Here is a 19,402-nt window from a genome sequence, read left to right on the forward strand (position 1 = left end):
TTTTTTTTTTTTTTTGCTTAATACACAGAAAATAAGCACCTCTCTTCTAAATCCTGTGTGCAAAGCTAACTTATCAGGGCCTGCTCTTTTTTCTCTCTGCCAGAAGAGGCTGGGCAACCTTTGTTAGCAACTCCAGAGAACAGATTCAGACTACCACTTACTAGCTGCAGTAGGGCCTGATGGATGACTTTAATATATTTTAGATTTCTACTGCTAAAGTAATTCTTATAATTCAGTTAGTTTCATTTTATAATCTATTTTAGCACCTGAATGCTGGATAAATATTTAATCTTTGACTTTTGTGGGGGTTTTGGTAACCCTACCCCTGCCCTTGGCATTGTAAATGAAGAAGCTGGTTCAATTTTATTCTCCACATTCCCTTTTATCAGTGTTCCCCTTCCTTCTTTTTTATACTTTCCTTGCCTTCTTCTTCGTATTCAAAGACAATTCCATTTTTTTCTGGGCCAAACCTCTGCTAGATAACAACAGGATGGTTCCTGTACTAAATTTACTTGTGTAACTGTGGTCTGTAGGAGCATTGCCCAAGTTGAAAGGGGGTGACCGAGCCAGTTTTATGGTAAGTCTCCCTCACCAGAGGTTTTATCTCACTTTTGCCTCAGCTTCACTCGGCCATCCCCAGTTTCTCTATCTGTTACCATTCAGGCTTAGGACACTGGACTGTCCTGGACGCCTGGCTTGGTCCCTTTGAATGTGGGGCTTCTACAGCAGGTAACAGCACCCCTGGAATATGTTTCATGTGACCCTCATTTCCATTTCCAATATTCAATTGTTATGTAACAGACAGTTGTTCTCTCCCATTTCTCAAGTATCTGCCTACAATGCAGTATGTAGGTTCTTTTATTATTCTGAGAGATGCTGCTATTTCTGCAGATCATTTGCAAAGGAGAAAAGATTGACATGCTGATTCTTCCCTTCTCAGGTTAACAGCTCTCCTCAGTCTCCCAGGTAACTTCTTTCCTTAAAAGGGGATATTCTTAAAAGAATCTAATAATGGTGATTTATAATGTCAAAATACCTCAACATTTCTGTTCTTTTCAGGCCTTTAAATGTAAATGCAGGGATGAGAATCCCATCAAAATCAGGTAGCTCAGGATTAATTCAGGCCCACCCTAACTTTCTTCATATGGTAGCTTTCCTCTTTCTCTTCAAGTTTTGCTTTCATTTCTTAGTTCTATATTTCTGCTGGCCCTTCAGACTTGGTGATCTGTGTTTGAGGATCTGTATCAACTTGAATCTTCGCATCATGTGGACTCCACTTTTAGAATATTCTCCTTGGCTTCATGTATTGTAACTGGACAAAAACACCTTGGCTCTACTCCGTCCTTGGACTATCCTCTCCCCTAGCCTAACACAAAAGCTGAACTTACTTGCTTTCTATGGCTGCTAGTGATCTCCTCCATAGCGTTATGGATCATGCCTCCTACACGGTAATGCAGCATCTGATGAGGATGTGACAAAGGTTGAACCAACACACTGAACCACTAGCATCCTTGTGGAATTGTTGTCCTTGTCATATTTATGTGATATAAGCTTCCATTTAAATCATTTTAAGTGGACAACTTGGAGGTATTTATTAAATTTATAATGTTTTGCAACTACAAATATTATATCTAATTTTAAATCACCTCAAAGGAAAACTCTGTACCCATCAAGCAATAAATTCCTCTTCTCTTTTTCCCACCTTAGACTCTAATTGCATCTTATTTATTTTCTGTCTGTATAGATCTGTCTATTCTGGATCATTTATACAAGTAAAGTCATATGATATTTGTTCTTTTGTGTCTGGCTTATTTGTGTCATGCTCAGCACATTTTCAAGTTCATCCATGTTAAAGCAGGTGTCAATATGTAATTCATTTTTTGTGGATGAAAAATACTTAATACTGTACTTCATTTATCCATCCACTTGTTGATTCACTTAAGTTGATCCCATATCTTGGCTATTGTGATTAATGTTGCTGTGAACATGGGTATATAGTATTTATTTGTCTTTCTACTATCACTTCTCTTGGGTACATACTAAAAAAAGGAATCATTGGATCATATAAGTATTCTATGTTTAACTTTTATAGGAAAACTGCTTTTCACAGTGGCTGCACCATTTTACGCTCCCACCAGCAATGCACAAATATCTCAATTTCTTCATACCCTCATCAGCATTTGTTATTTTCTGATTTCTAAAATTATAGGTATCCTAGTAGGAGTGAAGTTTCTTTGTGATTTTGCTTTATATTTTTCTAATGACTAATTGTGTGGAGCAACTTTTTATGTGCTTTTTTGCTGTGCATATATCTAATTTGGCAAAATGTCTATTCAAGATCTTTGCCATTTTCCCTAATTGTTATGTCTTTTAAAATTTTACACATGACAGGTGTACATATTTATGGGGTAGAGTGTGATATTCAACACACACACACACATATGACATGCAGACTTCTCTCTTCTGTTCCCTATAAAATATATAATAAATTGTTGCGAACTATAGTCAGCCTACTGTGCTGTAGAACATGAGAACTTATTCCTACTGCATGACTGTTCTTTGGTGCCTGTTAACAAAACTCCTTCTATCCTACCCCTCTAACCTCTACCTTCCTAACCTCTAGTGAGCACCATTCTACTTTGTATTTTTGTGAAATCAACTTTTTAAGCTTCTACATATGAATGAGCACATGTGATATTTGTCTTTCTGTGCCTCTTTGGCCCACTTGAACAATGTATTGTTTGTCTTCTTATTGCTGAGTTGTAGGGCTTTGATATGGCTTGTATCTAGATATGCCTCCAAAGCCTCATTTGCTCATAGGTGGAGCTTATGGAATGACTGGATTGTGGGTATGTGATACTGGATGAGTTCATTGATTGATGTGGCATAGTTCTGTGTGTGGATCATGGATTTACTGAAGAAGGTGGCACCAACCAACAGACTTGTAGACTGGATGGAATAAAGAGGGAAAGGAGAAGGAAGTCTTGCAGCTTCCTGCCTGCTCTATCTGTTTCTCCTCTTCCATGCCCCTCTGCCATACTGCCCTGCCTTGGAGCCAGCCAACTATGAAGTGAAACCTCTACAAACTGTAAGCCAAAAAAAAAAACAACCCTTTTCTTTAACTTGTAGGAATCAGGTATTTTGTCCCAGCAATGAGAAAGTAACTAAGAAAAAATTCTTTATATATTTTGGATATTAAATCCTCATCTGATATGTGATTTGCAAGTATTTTCTACCATTCTGTGGGTTGTCTTTTTACTCTTTTGCCCATGTCCTTTGATACACAAAAGTTTTAAAAATTTTTAATGAAGTGAAATTAATGTATTTTTTTTCTTTTGTTACATATGCTTTTGGTGTCAAATTTAAGAAATAATGTTCAATTAAAGGTCACAAAGATTTGTTCCTATGTTTCTTTCTACAAATTTTATATTTTAGCTCTTAAATTTAGATCCTTGGTCCATTTTGATTTATTTTGCATATATTGTGCTATTTTGGAAATGGTTTGGGCATTTCCAGAAGGTTCATATTCCCAAGATGGTGGTGTTGGGAGATGGCATGGACCATTGGCTTCATGGCAAGACAATACATCATGCTGGGAGTGTGTGGTAGAGGAAGCAAATTCACCTCCTGGCCAGGAACAGAAGAGAGAGGGAGAAGAAGGGACCAGAATCGCATAGTCTCTTTTAAGTATATGTCCCCAATGACCTAATACCTTCCACTAGGCTCTGCCAACTAAAGGCTCTACTATCACTCACCATTACCATAGGTTCAGGACCAAGCCTGTAACACATAAGTCTTTGGAGAGTATCCAGACCCAAAGTGTAGTATTCAGTGTTTTCTTACAGCGACAAAAAGTGACTACTACAGAAAACTGGTACCAAAGAGTGGCGCCTCCAATATAACTATATCTGAAAATATGGATCTAAGATTGAAATTTGGAACTGGCACAGGTTGGAAGAGTTTTGAGGAGCAAATTAGAAAAAGTCTAGAATACTTAAAGTGGAGTGTTATAGGAAGTTCTGGTGAAGGCTCAGTTGATGAGAATACTACAAAAAGCTAGACTGTCTTGGAGATTGCCTAAGTGGTTGTGACCAGAGTGTGAGACTTTAGAAAAAAGAATTTATTTATCTGGCAGAGGAGATTTCAAAACAGCAAAGCATTCAGGCTGTGACATAGTTATTCATGGCTGATTTTAGTGAAATTTACAGTGAGATTTTGGGGAATAAAAGGATGCAGCTTGGGAAGAGTTGTAAAATTCACAGCCTGGTCATGGATGGAGCAAAGTCAAACCATGTTTGGGACAAGAGGGTGCAGCTGTTGAGTGACATGCAGGCAATGTGCCCATGAACCTCCCACCTGTGAGCTAACTAAGCTTCTTTTATTCATAAGTAGCTTTCCTCAGGTATTTTATTTTAGAAATAAGGCTAATAGCATAAATTAAAATTGATTGTCCTTGGGCATGATGGTGCATACCTTTAATCCCAGCACTCAGGAGGCTGAGGCAGGAGGATTACCATGAGTTTGAGGCCAGCCTAGGTTACATAGTCAGTTCAAGGTTGGCCTGAATTACATGGCAAGACCTTGTCTCAAAAACAAAAACAATAAAATCGATTGCTTTTTACATTCTGAATTCTTTAATTCTCTTGGATCTCTGTCCAAAATTGATTTTATACAATTGTTCCTACTTCACACACACACACACACACACACACACACACGCACACACACACAATCTTCACCCTTGCATTAGCTATGCAGATAGGACCTTGACACTTGTTAAATCTCTGCAACCATGGATAAGAGCCATTTAACCTGTGCTCTTTGCCAGTGTCAGTATATCAGATGATTGGCCACCAATTCTGAGAGAAGGATGTTTTCCCATAGTATTATGCAGGACAATCATGTGCCTTGTGTACCTAATCAGATCCAGACAGAATAAAAGGATATTGTAATACAGAATTTAAGAGGCTTGAAGAACCAATCATGTCGTCTACAAAAGAGTCATAAGAGCTTATGTCTGACTCTCTCCATTGGTCAGATAACCTAATTTTTGCTGCATGTTAACTCTTGAGAATAACAACAATAATAAATCTTAATCCTTAAAGGAGCATGACAGATTACTATGTAGTTTGCTTTGGGCAGGAAGTATTTTCAGTGCTGCTAAGAGTCTGTCACACCATGCTACTGCTAGTTTACTGTAATACAATATTGAAACTGTGTAGTAGGAGCATGACTGCATCTAATGTGTGAGAGAGTGACTGTGGAATGAAAGCCTTGCTATTTTCCCACTCATGCTGTAGATGACAGCATCTCTCTCTGTTTCTTTACTGATTGAGGCTGTGGCGTCTGTTAAGGAAAGCTGAAAATTGCTTCTTCCTTCTCTTCTTATACAATTCAATGAAATTTCACTGAGCATCTACTCCAGGCCAGGCCTTGCACTGGACACTGGAGATTGAAGGTAAAAAGGACTTGATTTTTGTTATTAGGAGTATTCTCATCACAGTCTTGTTCCATTGTTGCCTAGAACTATGACTTTAAAAAAATGTAAATACTTTAGTGGACATTGGCTTATGCAGAAGGAACCTACATAGCAGAGAAACTTGGGATTATATACTTAGGTTTCCATATGGAAAATAGGCTTTGAAGGTGCATATGAGAAAAGTGTAGCACACTGTTTTTTACAAGTCTCAATTGATTTACTTTTTAATTTTGAAATTTTTATTTTATTGTAAATTGATGATTTATTTTTAATATATATTTTAAATAGTAGAAGTATACAGTATATGATGATTACATTCATCATGGCACATGTACATAATACATCTTAATCCCCTCCATCTCTTGGTCCCTTTTCCTTTTGCAAAAGATCTATCTCCTGTTCCTATTATCTATCTTGTATTTTGCTCTTTGAGTTTCTAATATAAGAGAGATCAAGGGATATTTATGTGTCTGATTTATTTCACTTAACATTATGGTCTAAAGGTGCATCCACTTTCCTACAAATATTTATCTTCTCTTTCACTTCTAGTCTTCTGTTCAAGGTGCAGGTAGCAAATTTTTTTTCTCAGTATGTAAGTTGTCTCTTCACTCCAGCTTTTTAATTTGGTATAATCACATTTGTTGACTCCTGATGGTATTTCCTGTGCAACTGGGGTTGTGTTCAGAAAGTCCTCGCCTATGCCTATGTCTTCAGGAGTTCTATCTATTTTATCTGCCAGCAGATTAAGTATTTCTGTTTTAATGCCTAGGTCTTCAATCTATTTTAATTTCAGTTTAGCGCATGGTAAAAGATACAGGTCTAGATACAATTTTCTGCACGTTTATAGCCAGATTTCCCAGCACCATTTGCTAAAGAGGCTGTCTGTCCTCCAGCTTGTTTTTGGTACCTTTATTAAAGGTTAGACAGCTGAATGTGTTCAGAGTTATTTCTGCATGATTTGTTTTGATCCATTGATCCACATGTCTGTTGTGCCAATATCATACTGTTTTTGCCACTTTAGCTTTGTGATATAACTTGAAATCTGGGATTGTGATGTCTCATGGTTTGTTCTCATTACCTAGGATTGCTTTTGCTGTTCTGGATCTCTCCTTGTTCCCCATATGAATTTAAAGATTGTTTTCTGCAGTTCTGTGGGAAATGCTGTTGGAATTTTTATTGGAATTGCATTAAATCTGTATATCAGGTATGGAAGTATGACCATTTTGAATATATTGGTTTTGTTTATCTAGGAACAGGGACATTTTTTCATTTTCTGATGTCCTTTTCAAACTTTTTTTTTGAGTACTGTAGTTTTCATTGTAGACGTTTCACTTGTTAATTCTTTTATAAAGTTTTTAATTAAGTTTATTGATACAAATTAGATATACATAATGATCATATTAATCATATGGATTTGTACCTTCACATGATACATCTTAATTCATATTTTTATCATTCCTTTTCCCTCTCTTCAATCCTTCTTCCCTTCTTTATTTATAAAAGCTTTTCTTCTATTTTGTCTCTTCTTATTTTTCCCCCTTCCCTTTTGTCCTTTTCCCTTCCCTGGTGCCCCTTCACATTTGAACTTTTGCTTCCTATTTCACATTATTTATTACACATTTCGGTCCTTATTTACACTTTTGGTTTCTCAAGCCAGAGAAAGCATGTGGTATTTGGACATGTGGGTCTGATTTATTTAACTTAAGAGTGTGGTCTCTTTGTGCATCCATTTACGTAGAAATGTCCCAAGTGTGTTCTTCTTTATGGCTGAGTAGTACTCTAGAAAAGTACTCTTAGGAAAAAAAAAACTTCCTTTTTATCCATTCATTAGTTGATAGGCATTTGGGTTGTTTCCAAAATTTAGCTATTACAAACTGTGCTGCTGTAAACATGGGCGTGCATATATCACTGTGATATGATGCTTTTAGTTATTTCAGGAAAATACTGAAAAGAGGAATACCTGGGTCAAATGGAGTCTCCCTGCCTAGTTTTCTGAGGAATCCTCCATACTGATTTCCACAGTGGTTTCACCTCTTTAAACACTCACAACAGTGTGAAGGGTACCTTTATCCCCACAGTCCTGCCAACATTTGCTTTTGATTGATTTCTTGATAATAGCTATTCTTCTGGAGTGAAATTGATAGGGAAAACCCTTTTATAAATATCAAAAACCTATAAAGTGTTACAATGTAAAATGGCTTCTGCTGTCTCTGACAGCAGTTTGTTTTGTTTAGCTTAGAACTAATAGGCACCGAAGGCACTAACTGCTGAATGAGGCATTTGGTCTCACCCTGAGATAACAGGGCACATCAAGACCTTTAGCTCTGAAGAGACTGGAGCCACATGATCGTAAAAGTGTCTAGATGAAAGAACCCATTGCTAACATTTGCTCCCCTGACCCTAAACAACCCCCTTTCCTATGGACTAGAATAGATAACTAGGCAAATCTTAAAGGTAAACTCCCCAACACCAAAGAACTGTTACGTCTGGGTTGAAAGTTAACTATTCTGTGACCATGATTTGAACTGTGAGAATGAAATATAACCACCCAAATGAAGTCAAGGCTGTAAAACCCTTTAAGAGGAGGAGTTGTAACCCAGTGTGTTGTCGATCACGGCATGGCTTATGTGCGATTGACCCTTATCAATGAGTAAATTTATTATTTTACTTCCATTCTCCTGCCTGTGTGTCACTTACTGATTTCTTCGGTAACAAAATGGAATCTCAGGGTTATTTTAATTTGCATTTCTTAAATAACCAATAATTTGGAACATTTTAAAACATGTTTATTTGTCATTTGTACTTAATTTGAGAACTGTGTATTCATTTCAGATGCCTATTTTTGTATTGGGTGTTTATATCTGGGGAATGTGATTTTATTCAGTTCTTTATATATTCTAGATATTGGTCTTTGACGAACAGCTGGCAAAATTTTTTCCAACTCTGTTGGTTGTCTCCACTCTGTTGATTTCTTTTGCAGTAGAAAAACTTTTTAATAAGATGAGATCCCAGTTAATTCCTCATAATATTTCCTGTGTGATCAGGGTTTTGTTCATAAAGTCTTTGTCTATACATATTTCTTCAACAGTTCTACATATTCTCTCCTCCAGCAGATTTAGTGTTTCTGTTTTGATATTTAGATCTTTGATCCATTTTGATTTTAGTTTAATGCATGGTGAGAGACATGCGTTTAATATTAGTCTGCAGCACATGGAAAGCCAGTCTTCTTAGCATCATTTATTAAAGAGGCTATCTCTCTTCCAGTTAAGATATTTGGCCCCTTTGTCATAGATAAGGTGGCTGAATGTGTTTGGAGTTGTGTTTGCATCTTCTAATCTGTTCTATTCAGGTCTGGTTTTCTTTTCTTTCCTTTTTTTTTTAAAATTAAGTAGCTCTGTAGTCTATTTTCAAGTCAGGGTTTGTGATGCCCCCTGCCTTGCCTTTGTTTCCCAGAATTGTGTTTTGCTATTCTGGGACTCTTCTGACTCCAAATGAATTTTAAGAATGTTTTCTCTAGTTCTGTGAGGTATGCTACTGATATTTTGATTGGGATTGCATTATGTATAACAATTTTGGGAATATGGCCATTTTTACTATGTTGGTTCTTCCTACCAAGGGATGTCTTTCCATTTCCTTCCTTCCTTCCTCTCTCTTTCTATTAATTTTTGGGTACATTTTAGATATATAATGTAATGACATTCATCATTGGAAATTTGTACCTTTACATAATCTATCTTGGTTCTTATTTTTCCCCATTCCCCTAACCTCCCTTCAACTCCTCCATCCCTCCCTATTTACAAACACTTAGTTTCCAGTTTTTCCTTTTCTTATATTAATTCTATTCCCTTCTTGCCTTTCTCCAATCTCTCCTACTTCCCCTTTGGACCTTTTCTTCCTATTTCACAATATCTATTATGCCTTTTGATCCTTATTTATACTTTCAGTTTCTCACACCAGAGAAATGATTTGGAATTTACACACGTGTATCCCATTTATTTCACTTGAGTATATCCTCAATGTGCATTCATTTAGCTGTAAATGTCTCTAATTTCTCATTTTTTGTGGCTGAGTAGTACCATTTTATTTTGAGTATATCCTCAATGTGCATTCATTTAGCTGTAAATGTCTCTAATTTCTCATTTTTTGTGGCTGAGTAGTACTCCATTTTATTTAAAAAAACACATTTTCTTTATCCAGTCTCCAGTTGATGGGCAATTGGGCTGCTTCCAAGTTTTAGCTATTATAAACTGTGCTACTATGAACATGGGTGTGTGTATATCACTGTGGTGTGATTTTTAAAATTCTTTTGGGAAGATACCCAACAGGGAAATAGCTGTGTCAAATGGGACCTCTAATCCTAGTTCTTTGAGGTATTTCCATACTGATTTCCTCAGTGGTTGCTCCAGTCTACACTCCCACCAACAGGCGAGCAGCGTTCCTTATTCCCCACAGCCCCGCCAGCATTTCTTATTGGTTTATTTCATGATAGCAGCCATTCTTTCTGGGTTGAGGTAGAATGTCAGCATTGTTTTCATTTGTATCTTTCAAATGACCAGCAACGTAGCACAGAGAATCTCTTCTTATTAAAAAGCTTCTGTTTACTATTTACAAACATTTTGTTTCCATTTTCTCATATTAATTCCATTACCTGTAAATAATGAGGGGTGGAGGGGTTGAAGGTAGGGCAAGGGAATGGGGAAAATATAAAAACAAAGATAGATTATGCAAAAGTAGAAATTTCCAATGATGAATGTCATTATATTGTATACCTAAAATGTACCAATAAAATTAATTAATAAAAAGCTTCTGCACAGCAAGAAATACCACCAACAGTGTGAAAAAACAATCCACAATGTGGGAGAAAATTTGTACCAGCTGTTCCTTAGAAAAAGGTCTACTATCTAGAATATTAAAGAACTTAAAAAAATCAGATCTCCCAAATTTGAAGACCCAATAAAAAATGGGCATCTGAAATTAACAGATATTTCTCAGACATAGAAGTAGGAATAGCAAACAAACATATGAAAAAAATGTCCATTTTCTGATATCCTCTTCAATGTTATTTTTCAGAGTACTGTAATTTTCAATGTAAAGATCTTTTACTTCTTTTGTTAGATTGATTCCTATTTCAATTTTTTTATGCTACCATGAAAAGCATGGTTTCCCTAACTTCTCTCTCAGTAAGTTTGTTATTTTTAAAATTAATTTTATTGGTTCATTTAAGGAGAGCACATTTGTGGAGAGCACATGGGGAAGCACAGTGGCTTCTCTAGCTGTATACCTCTGTGCAATGGAATCCAATTGTGAGAAGTTTCTGCAAATTCACAGAATGAGCTGAAGCCAGAACCATGACTTCCAAGAACTGAGTAACTGAGAAGTGAATTCTTCCTGTTTCATACATTCCAATATGGGCAGTTTCCATTTGGCTGAAAAAGAAAAAAAAGTGGAAAGAAGTGAAATTCACCAATTCCTTCTTAATTTTGTGATTTGTGCCCCTATCAGTCAGCCTGTTCTGCCTTTGTATTATAATGAGATAGTCCTGGAGGCAGGCTTGAAATGATTTTACAGAGCATCTTCAACCCAGAAATTTGTCTCACAATTTGAGGAGCCTTACTTAAGTCGTGGCTATCTGTAATCTCATCTGTGAGACATCGTTTTTCCATAATGACAAGTTTTGTTGTGAAGTTGGAACTGGAGAGGGAAGCTAAGAAGTTTTAGAAGAAGGTTGAGCAGAAAGAGGTGGCTATGGATGTTGTCTCCTCCTCCTTACCAGAATACCTAGAGGGAATGATATCCAAACTAAAAAAGGCCCAAAGTCCCTGGGAAAAGTTCAGAGCAATTTAAAATAAGTATGTGTGGAGCAGTTAGTTGATTTCTATTAGAAAAGGGCACAGAGACTGGGTATATGAATTATGTTTTTTTTTTAAATTTGGGGGTGGTGGAGGTAAATGGATAGCCTGACAGATAAGAAATAGAAGTCATAAGTATTGACAGAAAGAGCTGGAAGTGGGTGGGACTGAGTAATAGCCTGTGAAAACAGATCCTGCTGAGGATCAATCCGGAACTTCCCTGAGGGTTCAGCTTTTGCTGTGTAGGGACAAGGTTGTAAATAGACAAGCCCCAGGGCATCTGCAGGTTCTTATGTGTGGTAGAGAGGGATTGGAGTTGTCTGCTGGTGTATCTGTGAGAAGCAACTGCTATCATTGAGGAAGAAAAGGTGGAGAAGGAAAATGGCTATCAGCCCGTCAGTGACCACACTTTTGTGAAGTCTTACTCCTTCATCTCTGACACTGTGGTTCTTAGATTTGTCCTAAACCTGGCAGCCTCATTGGGGTTCACAGAGCACCTCCTCCTATATGACAGACTGGAATTATCGGGATAGAATACATTTCTGTCACAGTAAAACCAAGAAAAGTGATGAGTCAGTTTTTGTTTCCTGCTTATCATTTTTAATAGACCATGGGGTTCTATATTCCTTATTAGACATATGTAACTCTGATAAATAATTCTTGATTAATATCCTTTAATATTAATATTCCACACAGCTGTCTTTATTATCTACATAAGTAATATTTTGATTAATGTAAATATCTATTTTAAGGAAATGTCACACAGTCTTTTTTATCCTATAGAATAACAACATTTTCTATGACTTGTTTGGAAGTAGAAGAATTTGCTTGATTCCATTACTTAAAACAGATGGGAGGTTTTGGCAAAGATTCAAAGAAAGGGGAGAATTGTGAAAGAAAAAAGATGTTGATGATGAAAGTAAGAAATTCAATCATTTTGGCAAGGGAGTTAGTAGCACATTTTTTGAGAAAATCTAGATTGCTCACCATTAGGACTTTTTGATAAGTTGAAATGTCTTGAGTAACAATTTTCTTAAATGCTTAGAAGCATCAATGGAAAATTATGTTTTTTTTGTCAGTGCCCACACTGACCTGGAACTCTTCCAACCATTAAAAACTGTCACTTAAAAAAATAAAAAGGTCAGGCCAGGAATTTAGTGGAGTGGTGCTGCCGCCTGCACCATGAGCACAAGGTCCTGAGTTTGATCCCCATCAAAAAAAAAAAAATTCATTTCTGATCTGTGCTATTTGTGGTTCTATATATTTTGTGGGTCTTCTACTATATTCTGTTGATCTCTGTGTCTATCCTGATACTTCTCTTGTTTACTGTTATTTTATAGAAAGTCTTGCAATTATGTGGCTTGAGTTTTCCAACTTTGTTCCTCTTTTTCAAAATCATTTAGGTTTTTCTATTTGTCTTTTCATATGAGTTTTGAATTAGTTCACTAATTTCTATAAAATATCTTGCTGATATTTTGATTGGAATTATTGAAGGTATAGATCAATTTGGAAAGAAGTGATGTGAGAGATTGAGTTTTTCAACTCATGAATATAGTTTCTTGCAATTTATTTAGCTTTATTCAAACTTAAACTTAGTATCACTAACAGTGTTGAACATGATTAGTGAGATGAGATAGTTTTTTATTTTATTTTGAAGCAAATAATATATATTCCATAGTTTTAGCTGTAACTGTGACTGTGTCACTAAATGTAAGAATATTCATCAAAAATACACAATATTCTTATTATATCCAAATTAATTTAAAATCTTTAATAGGATAAAACATTCATGTAAAAAATATTTAACTGTCTATAAGTGTCATAATTTTTCTGTTTGCTCTTTTGAATCAGGATACAAAAAATGTCCATGCATTGTAACTGGTTGAAAGTCTTCTCATCTTTATTTTAATTGTAGCTTCCCCTCATATCTTTTTCTTCATTGCAATTTGTTGATGAAATTATGTGGTTTGTGTAGTGCAGTTTTCCACAGCTTTTTCATAGTATTTAACATGTTTCTCTGTTCTTTATATATTATGTAAATTAGTGGTTTATTCTAGAACAGGGGATCTTAAGGCAAGATAGAGACTCTAAAACCTTCAAATAAAAGCACCATATATAATTCCCTGCCTTTCTGGAGCCCACTGTGGCTGCACCCTGGAACTTCAAATCTGCTTTGAAATCTTGAACATTTCCCTCATCAACTTCTGGAAAAGAAGCTTTGGATCAGCAGTTCTATTGATTTCTAGCCTGTAAAACAGGACTTTTAAAACCCCTGACAGTGTAGTGGCCTGCTAATTTCATAGGTTTCCTAATTGGTGAATTTGTAAGCCAGGTGTTTAGTATCACTCATTATCTTTAAGTTAATGTCAGATTTATTTGTTGTCTTTCATGGCTCTAAGAGAGTGTATACTTGATTTAAGGAGTCCCGGACCAATGGCTTAACTTTATGCCTATGGAGAAACAATGTCTGAACTTCAAGTTTTGAGAATTTACTCACTGACTTGAAAATATTAGGCAAATTGAGTATAGATAGGGTAGGCTATTCTGCTATGCTTCTATTGCTAGAGGCCCTGTTGTGGAAGGAATCGGCAAGTGATACACACAGAGAGATGAGCTGAATGGAAGTAAGATAATACAAAGTTTATTTTGCCAGCAAAGGGTCAATCGCATTCCAAAAGGCAGTGTCTGTGATTGACCTCCTGTTGGGTTGCAGCTCCCCTTTGATATGTTTTATAGCTATGATCTCATCTAGGTGGTTACATTTCATTTCCTCAGTTCACATTACCCATGTACAAATTACAGTAACAAGACAGTTAACTTTAACCTAGACTAACAATTCCTTGCATTTCGGGAGTTTACCTTAAGATTCCTCTCGCTATCTGTTCTAGTGCACAGGAAGCGGGTGTTGAAGGTTAGGGATGAGGCCAGATGTCCCACTTCATGGTCAATGCCTCTGGTGTCTGTTAATTTTGAACTACACAAAGCAGATTGCTGTTCAGAGACAGAAGTCATTTTACATTTTCCCAACATTTTGTATGCTTTTGGTTTATTTACAGAAGTTCTCTCTATAAGCCATAGGTAGTGCAGACAGAAGTAGACAAAGGTGAAACATCCTGTTCTTTAGAGCTCCAGACCTTTAGCAGATATCAATAGCCAATAAACAGTAGTTGTTCCTATTCCTCTATTTGGCTAATTTAGATTTTCAGAGGCAGGATCTTGGTCAGTGCCAAATCCCTGAAGACAGTGATGAGATGCTCCCATAGAAGTACTATACAGAGACAATTCTTCTGGTGCCATTGCTGGATGGGTGGAGATTTGTGTCTTTTTGATCACTCTTTGTCAATTACTTAATAGACTGATAACATCAGCCTCCCTCAGCTCCCACGTTAAGTAGGATTAGGAATGACAGAGCTGCTGTGAACTCTCACAAGGAGATTCCTCTTGCACAAGTGGTTCATAAACTGATAACTAGGCATGGCTAGAGAAAACAGGATGAGCCAGATTGGAGAAACATTGGGAAGAAAGCATCCAAGAAGAAGCATAAAGAGGTCCAGATCAGGCTGGAATGATCATTACTTAAGGTATTAGTGGGATGAAGAGTGAATTTAACACTGGAATAACAACCTGGAAGCCTAGGTTAGGACTCCATTCCTGGCTACAGAGTGATGTGTTTCTAGTTTTAGATCTTTATAGCTCTCCAGAGAAAGACTTTGTACTCAAAGTAGAGAGGCTGGAGCCGAAGGCCAAAGGCCCAGGCTACCAAGATTTAGAAATCTGCAGAGGATGAAACTAGGTAGGCCAGCACAGCCTACTTCATCTCTTCTGGCATACTTCTAAGCAGCACTTATAGCCCAAATAGCATCCTGAAATTTAGGCTCCCTTCTGCCACCTTCTCTCCTTTCTGGACAGCTGGTTATTTTATTATCGACAATGGCTTAACTGTTCTGGAAATGTTTGCTTGACCAGGCCAAGATTTAAAAGTTCTTTGAGGGAAGAATCTTGGGATGGATAGAAGTCTGCAATGGATGGCTGGTTGCAAAATGGGAATTAGATATAGAAGGATCCATCTTTATTAATCTCCAGTTAGGCAGTGATTAGACTTGTGAAGAGAGCTAAGTCCTTAATTGCTCAGTGTCACAGAAAGTCAATTATTTTAAACCCTCTTCAACAGTTAGCTATTCATTAATTGGGAATAAAGAGGAAAATAATTGGAGATGGATTTGCTCAGCTATCTTGTGCCTTGTAGAGTCTTGTGCCTTATAGAGTCTTGGTTATGAATGAGATCTTGGATAAAAGGAAGTAGACACAAAGAAGACACTTAGAAGTGGCAACTAACTGGGGCATTCTTCATTCTTTTCCTCAACTTTTCCAGCAGTCTTTTCACCAGGAGTCTACCCTTAACTTTACTTCTTAACTTTAGATCTACATGTTGTAGACAGCACCTTAACATTTGACATGTAATGATGAAGAGTGCCGGTTTGTAGTCATAGCTGAGCTAGAATCCCAGCTTGGATACTTACCAACTGTGTGACCTTAAATAAGTTACCTAATCTCTCTGAGTGTTAGTTTCCTCAATTGTAAAATGGCAATAATAACAATAATTGTCACATGGTTGTTCAGATAATTATACAAAACTAATGCACATAAAGCATTGGAATTAATGCCTGGAAATAAAAAGCATTCAGCAATGAGTATTTGTTTCCTTTCATTCTTTCCAATACCAGAAACCTACGGTAGAAAAACCCAACTGTTTTGATATTTTATACATACTTCTTCCTATAAGGCTCTACCAATAAGGCTTGATGAACTTGTGTGCCCTGCTCAGGGCTGCAGCCTGACAGGCTGTTCCTGACAAGCCCATCTCTACCCTTTCCAATATGGCATCATAGTTTTTGAGTGTAGATTCTGGAGTTAGACATGTCTGGGCTGTAATCCAGTCTTAACTACTTCCTGGTTGTATGACTTTGGGTCAGTGATTTAGCCCTGCTATGCCTCAATTTTCTCACCTGTAAACTAGGGACAATATTATTAAGTCACCTTATGAGATTATTGGGAGAATTCAATGAGCTGATACATGTGTAGCACTCACGATAATGTATGGTACAGGGTAAATGTTAAAGAATAGTAGCACATTATTATCTATACCATTATATCTATCTTAGCTTTCATTTTCTCAGAGACCTGATGAGTGTCAAGTGCTCATCTGACAAATTATATAATATAAGCAGATAATGGTTTCAACAACCCCCACATGAGGCATTGGTAGCTAGTAGCAGGGTATGAGTTCTAAGCTATGCCTTTGAAAAATATGACCCTCCTCCCAAACTTTTGACAGTTTTTGAATTAAGATGGTGATGTCTAGTTCTAGCTCCTTGAATCAGGGTTGTATAAATTGATCGGTGAAGTGTAGTAGAATATGCCACTTTCTGGGCCTGTACCTGAAGAAACTGGCACCTTCCATTTCCTTTCTTGGTGAGTGTGTGTGTGTGTGTGTGTTTACTTTTGGAACCCAGTTACATACTGTAAAGAATGCCAAACAGCCTAAGGAGAAGTCTCTGTGGAGAAGAACTGAGGCTCTGACCTTTAGTTCTGGCTGACCTCCTGACTGACAGCCAACACCACCTGGCCAGTCAATATAAGTGAGCCATCTTGGGGATAGATCTTCTAGCTCCCAGTTGAGCTGCCACAGCGGACACCACTTGAAGCAAAAATCATCCCACTGTGCCAAACTTTGTCTGTGTGGTGTATCAGCGACTAACATAAATGCTGTTGTTTTAAGCTACTATGTTTGTGGTGTTTTGTTAAATAGAAATAATTAGAATAGAGATGACAGGAATCTGGCCAATAGGTGGAGAGAGACCTTTTGGGGCAGGCCATTCAGTACATTGCCAAGTACATCATGTAAATGGTAACTGGCCCTATCGATGTGCACTGGCCTTTGACTGAATTATGTAATGAAATTGTCGTGGGATATGGTTGTTATGGTTAATGGTTCAGTTTCAGAAAGTGAAACACCAACAAAAAATGTTTTTGACCAAACATTTGGATGTTATTAAACTAAATATTGATTACTTTTCTGCCAAGGCTATGCTTCACTCATAACCCATGTTTCACAAATGATATGATGGTCTATCCATTACTTAATTTAAAAATTGTAGAATGCTCAATTAATCCTCTCTTTCCCTGATCCCTCACATCCAGTTCATTAAAAATTTTTGTTGGTTCTGTTTTCCAAAATGCACCCCAAGTCTGTCTTCTTTTCTCAAATTCCACTGTCACTACACAAACTATCCTTCTGCATTAGATACAAATTTGTGTATTTTTTTAGATTCCACTTTCCAAATCATTCTGCTACCATTCCATATTTTTGATATCTCTTCTAAGATCTCAGAGCCACACAGTAGTCTGAATTGAAGCCCTACACAAGAATGGCCCTCACATCTGCACACTGGACCTCTTAGTGCCAAGTCATCACTCCCATTTGCACACTTGAGTAAAATGCCATACCTTAAGATTGGAGTCTGGTTTTGTGAGAAGCTATCAAAGGACCAAATCATGCAACCTGGAAGTGAAGAGGAATCGGCTCCCTGAGGTATGGCCCTTGATTAATGGGAATAAAGAGGCACGAGAAAGCCAGACAGATAAATTTCCCCTACTTTCTCCTTTCATACACTACCCTAAAATGTGTGTGTGTATGTGTATGTGTGTGGGTGTGTTCAGCCATTCTAGAAAAAGTCCTGTGTCAAGCAAACAAATCTGGAAAGTGACTTGCAGTTTTGTGAAATAATAGCCAGTGAGATTTGGCTTTGCCTCATACTGATTAACATCTTCCCTTGCTTCATTTACTTTTTTTTCCTTATCTTTGTTCCCTTGGGCTTGCACAACAGCCAAATGATTGGTAATTGAGTTCTTTCCTCACAATGTTTTCTAGAGGATCTTGGCTAAGGCATTTGATATTAGAAACAATTGTAGAAAATGGACTATAGGAGTGGGGTTTGAAGTTGGCTTGAGCCCTTATTGTTGCAAATGCTGTGGTAATAACACCTTGCATGAAGTGGCGCTACTTCATTACTGAGCTTTGACCTGTGGTATGTGCTGCTTTACTTATATGACATGTAAATGGAGGGCGAAATATGGGGAGAGAAAGTAGCTTTTGTACCTAACAATATCAAGCATAAGGATTTTGGAGTATTGTGGTTGCTTTTAACTGCAGTAAAAACTGTGATTGTATCGTAGCTTTAAAGAAGATCCTTATCTCCTGCAGCTGCAGGATAGATTGCATTTAATTTCAGGCTCAGAATCTGATGATAGTGTGGTAGAGCTGTGCAAAGGACTAAATGTATGACTTACAGTTTTGCTAGGTTCATTATGTCAAAATCAGAGAGTGGAACACAGAGATCATTGGTATTATTTGGGTGGATCAATCCAAGTATCAGGAACTCTCTAATGTCACCAAACTTTTCCTGCTGGAAAAAGTAGCCCCTTTCCCTCAACAGAGAATAACTCCCTTTCACGAAGGTCATATAATGATTTTGCCTGAAGCTGTTGCCTTCTCAAATGGAATTTTTCTCAAGATATACCTTATTATCTGAGAAATAATCAGAATCCTATTTCAGTACAGCTTGGACTGAGAAGCACAAACCCTTCTCTGGCATTTTTAAAATGCTCATTAATAAGGAGAATTGAAAGCAGCTTGTAGTCTCAAAAATATTTGAATCATTTTCACAAAGGAAGCCAGACACATCAAAAATGCATACTGTGTGATTCCATGTATATGTTTTCTAAGAACAGGCAATGGGAACCTATGGAGAAAGAAATCAAAAGGTGATTGCCTCTAGGTGAGCAAAAGAGGCTTAACTGGGAAGGATATAAGGGAACTTTCTGGGGTGATGGAAATATTGAATATCTAGTTTTGAATTGTGGTTACATGGATATATTCAACTGTTAAAATTAATATCCCCATATTTTTATATGTAAATTATATACCAGTTAAAACTAAAAGGCAGTTTACCTTTATATGGCAAGAACATGCTCACTGTCTTGCCTCAGGGCTATTTTTAACTCTTGATTTTTA

At 37.0% G+C, this 19,402-nt stretch overlaps 1 pseudogene; it reads left to right on the plus strand.

Annotated features, from left to right (window-relative positions):
* Window positions 1-19,402, plus strand: part of LOC104855662 — a 170,789-nt pseudogene that overhangs the window by 16,213 nt on the left and 135,174 nt on the right.

Source organism: Fukomys damarensis, unplaced genomic scaffold (assembly GCF_012274545.1).
Source record: "Fukomys damarensis isolate Sample0158 unplaced genomic scaffold, DMR_v1.0_HiC HiC_scaffold_39, whole genome shotgun sequence".
Taxonomy (NCBI): Eukaryota; Metazoa; Chordata; class Mammalia; order Rodentia; family Bathyergidae; genus Fukomys; species Fukomys damarensis.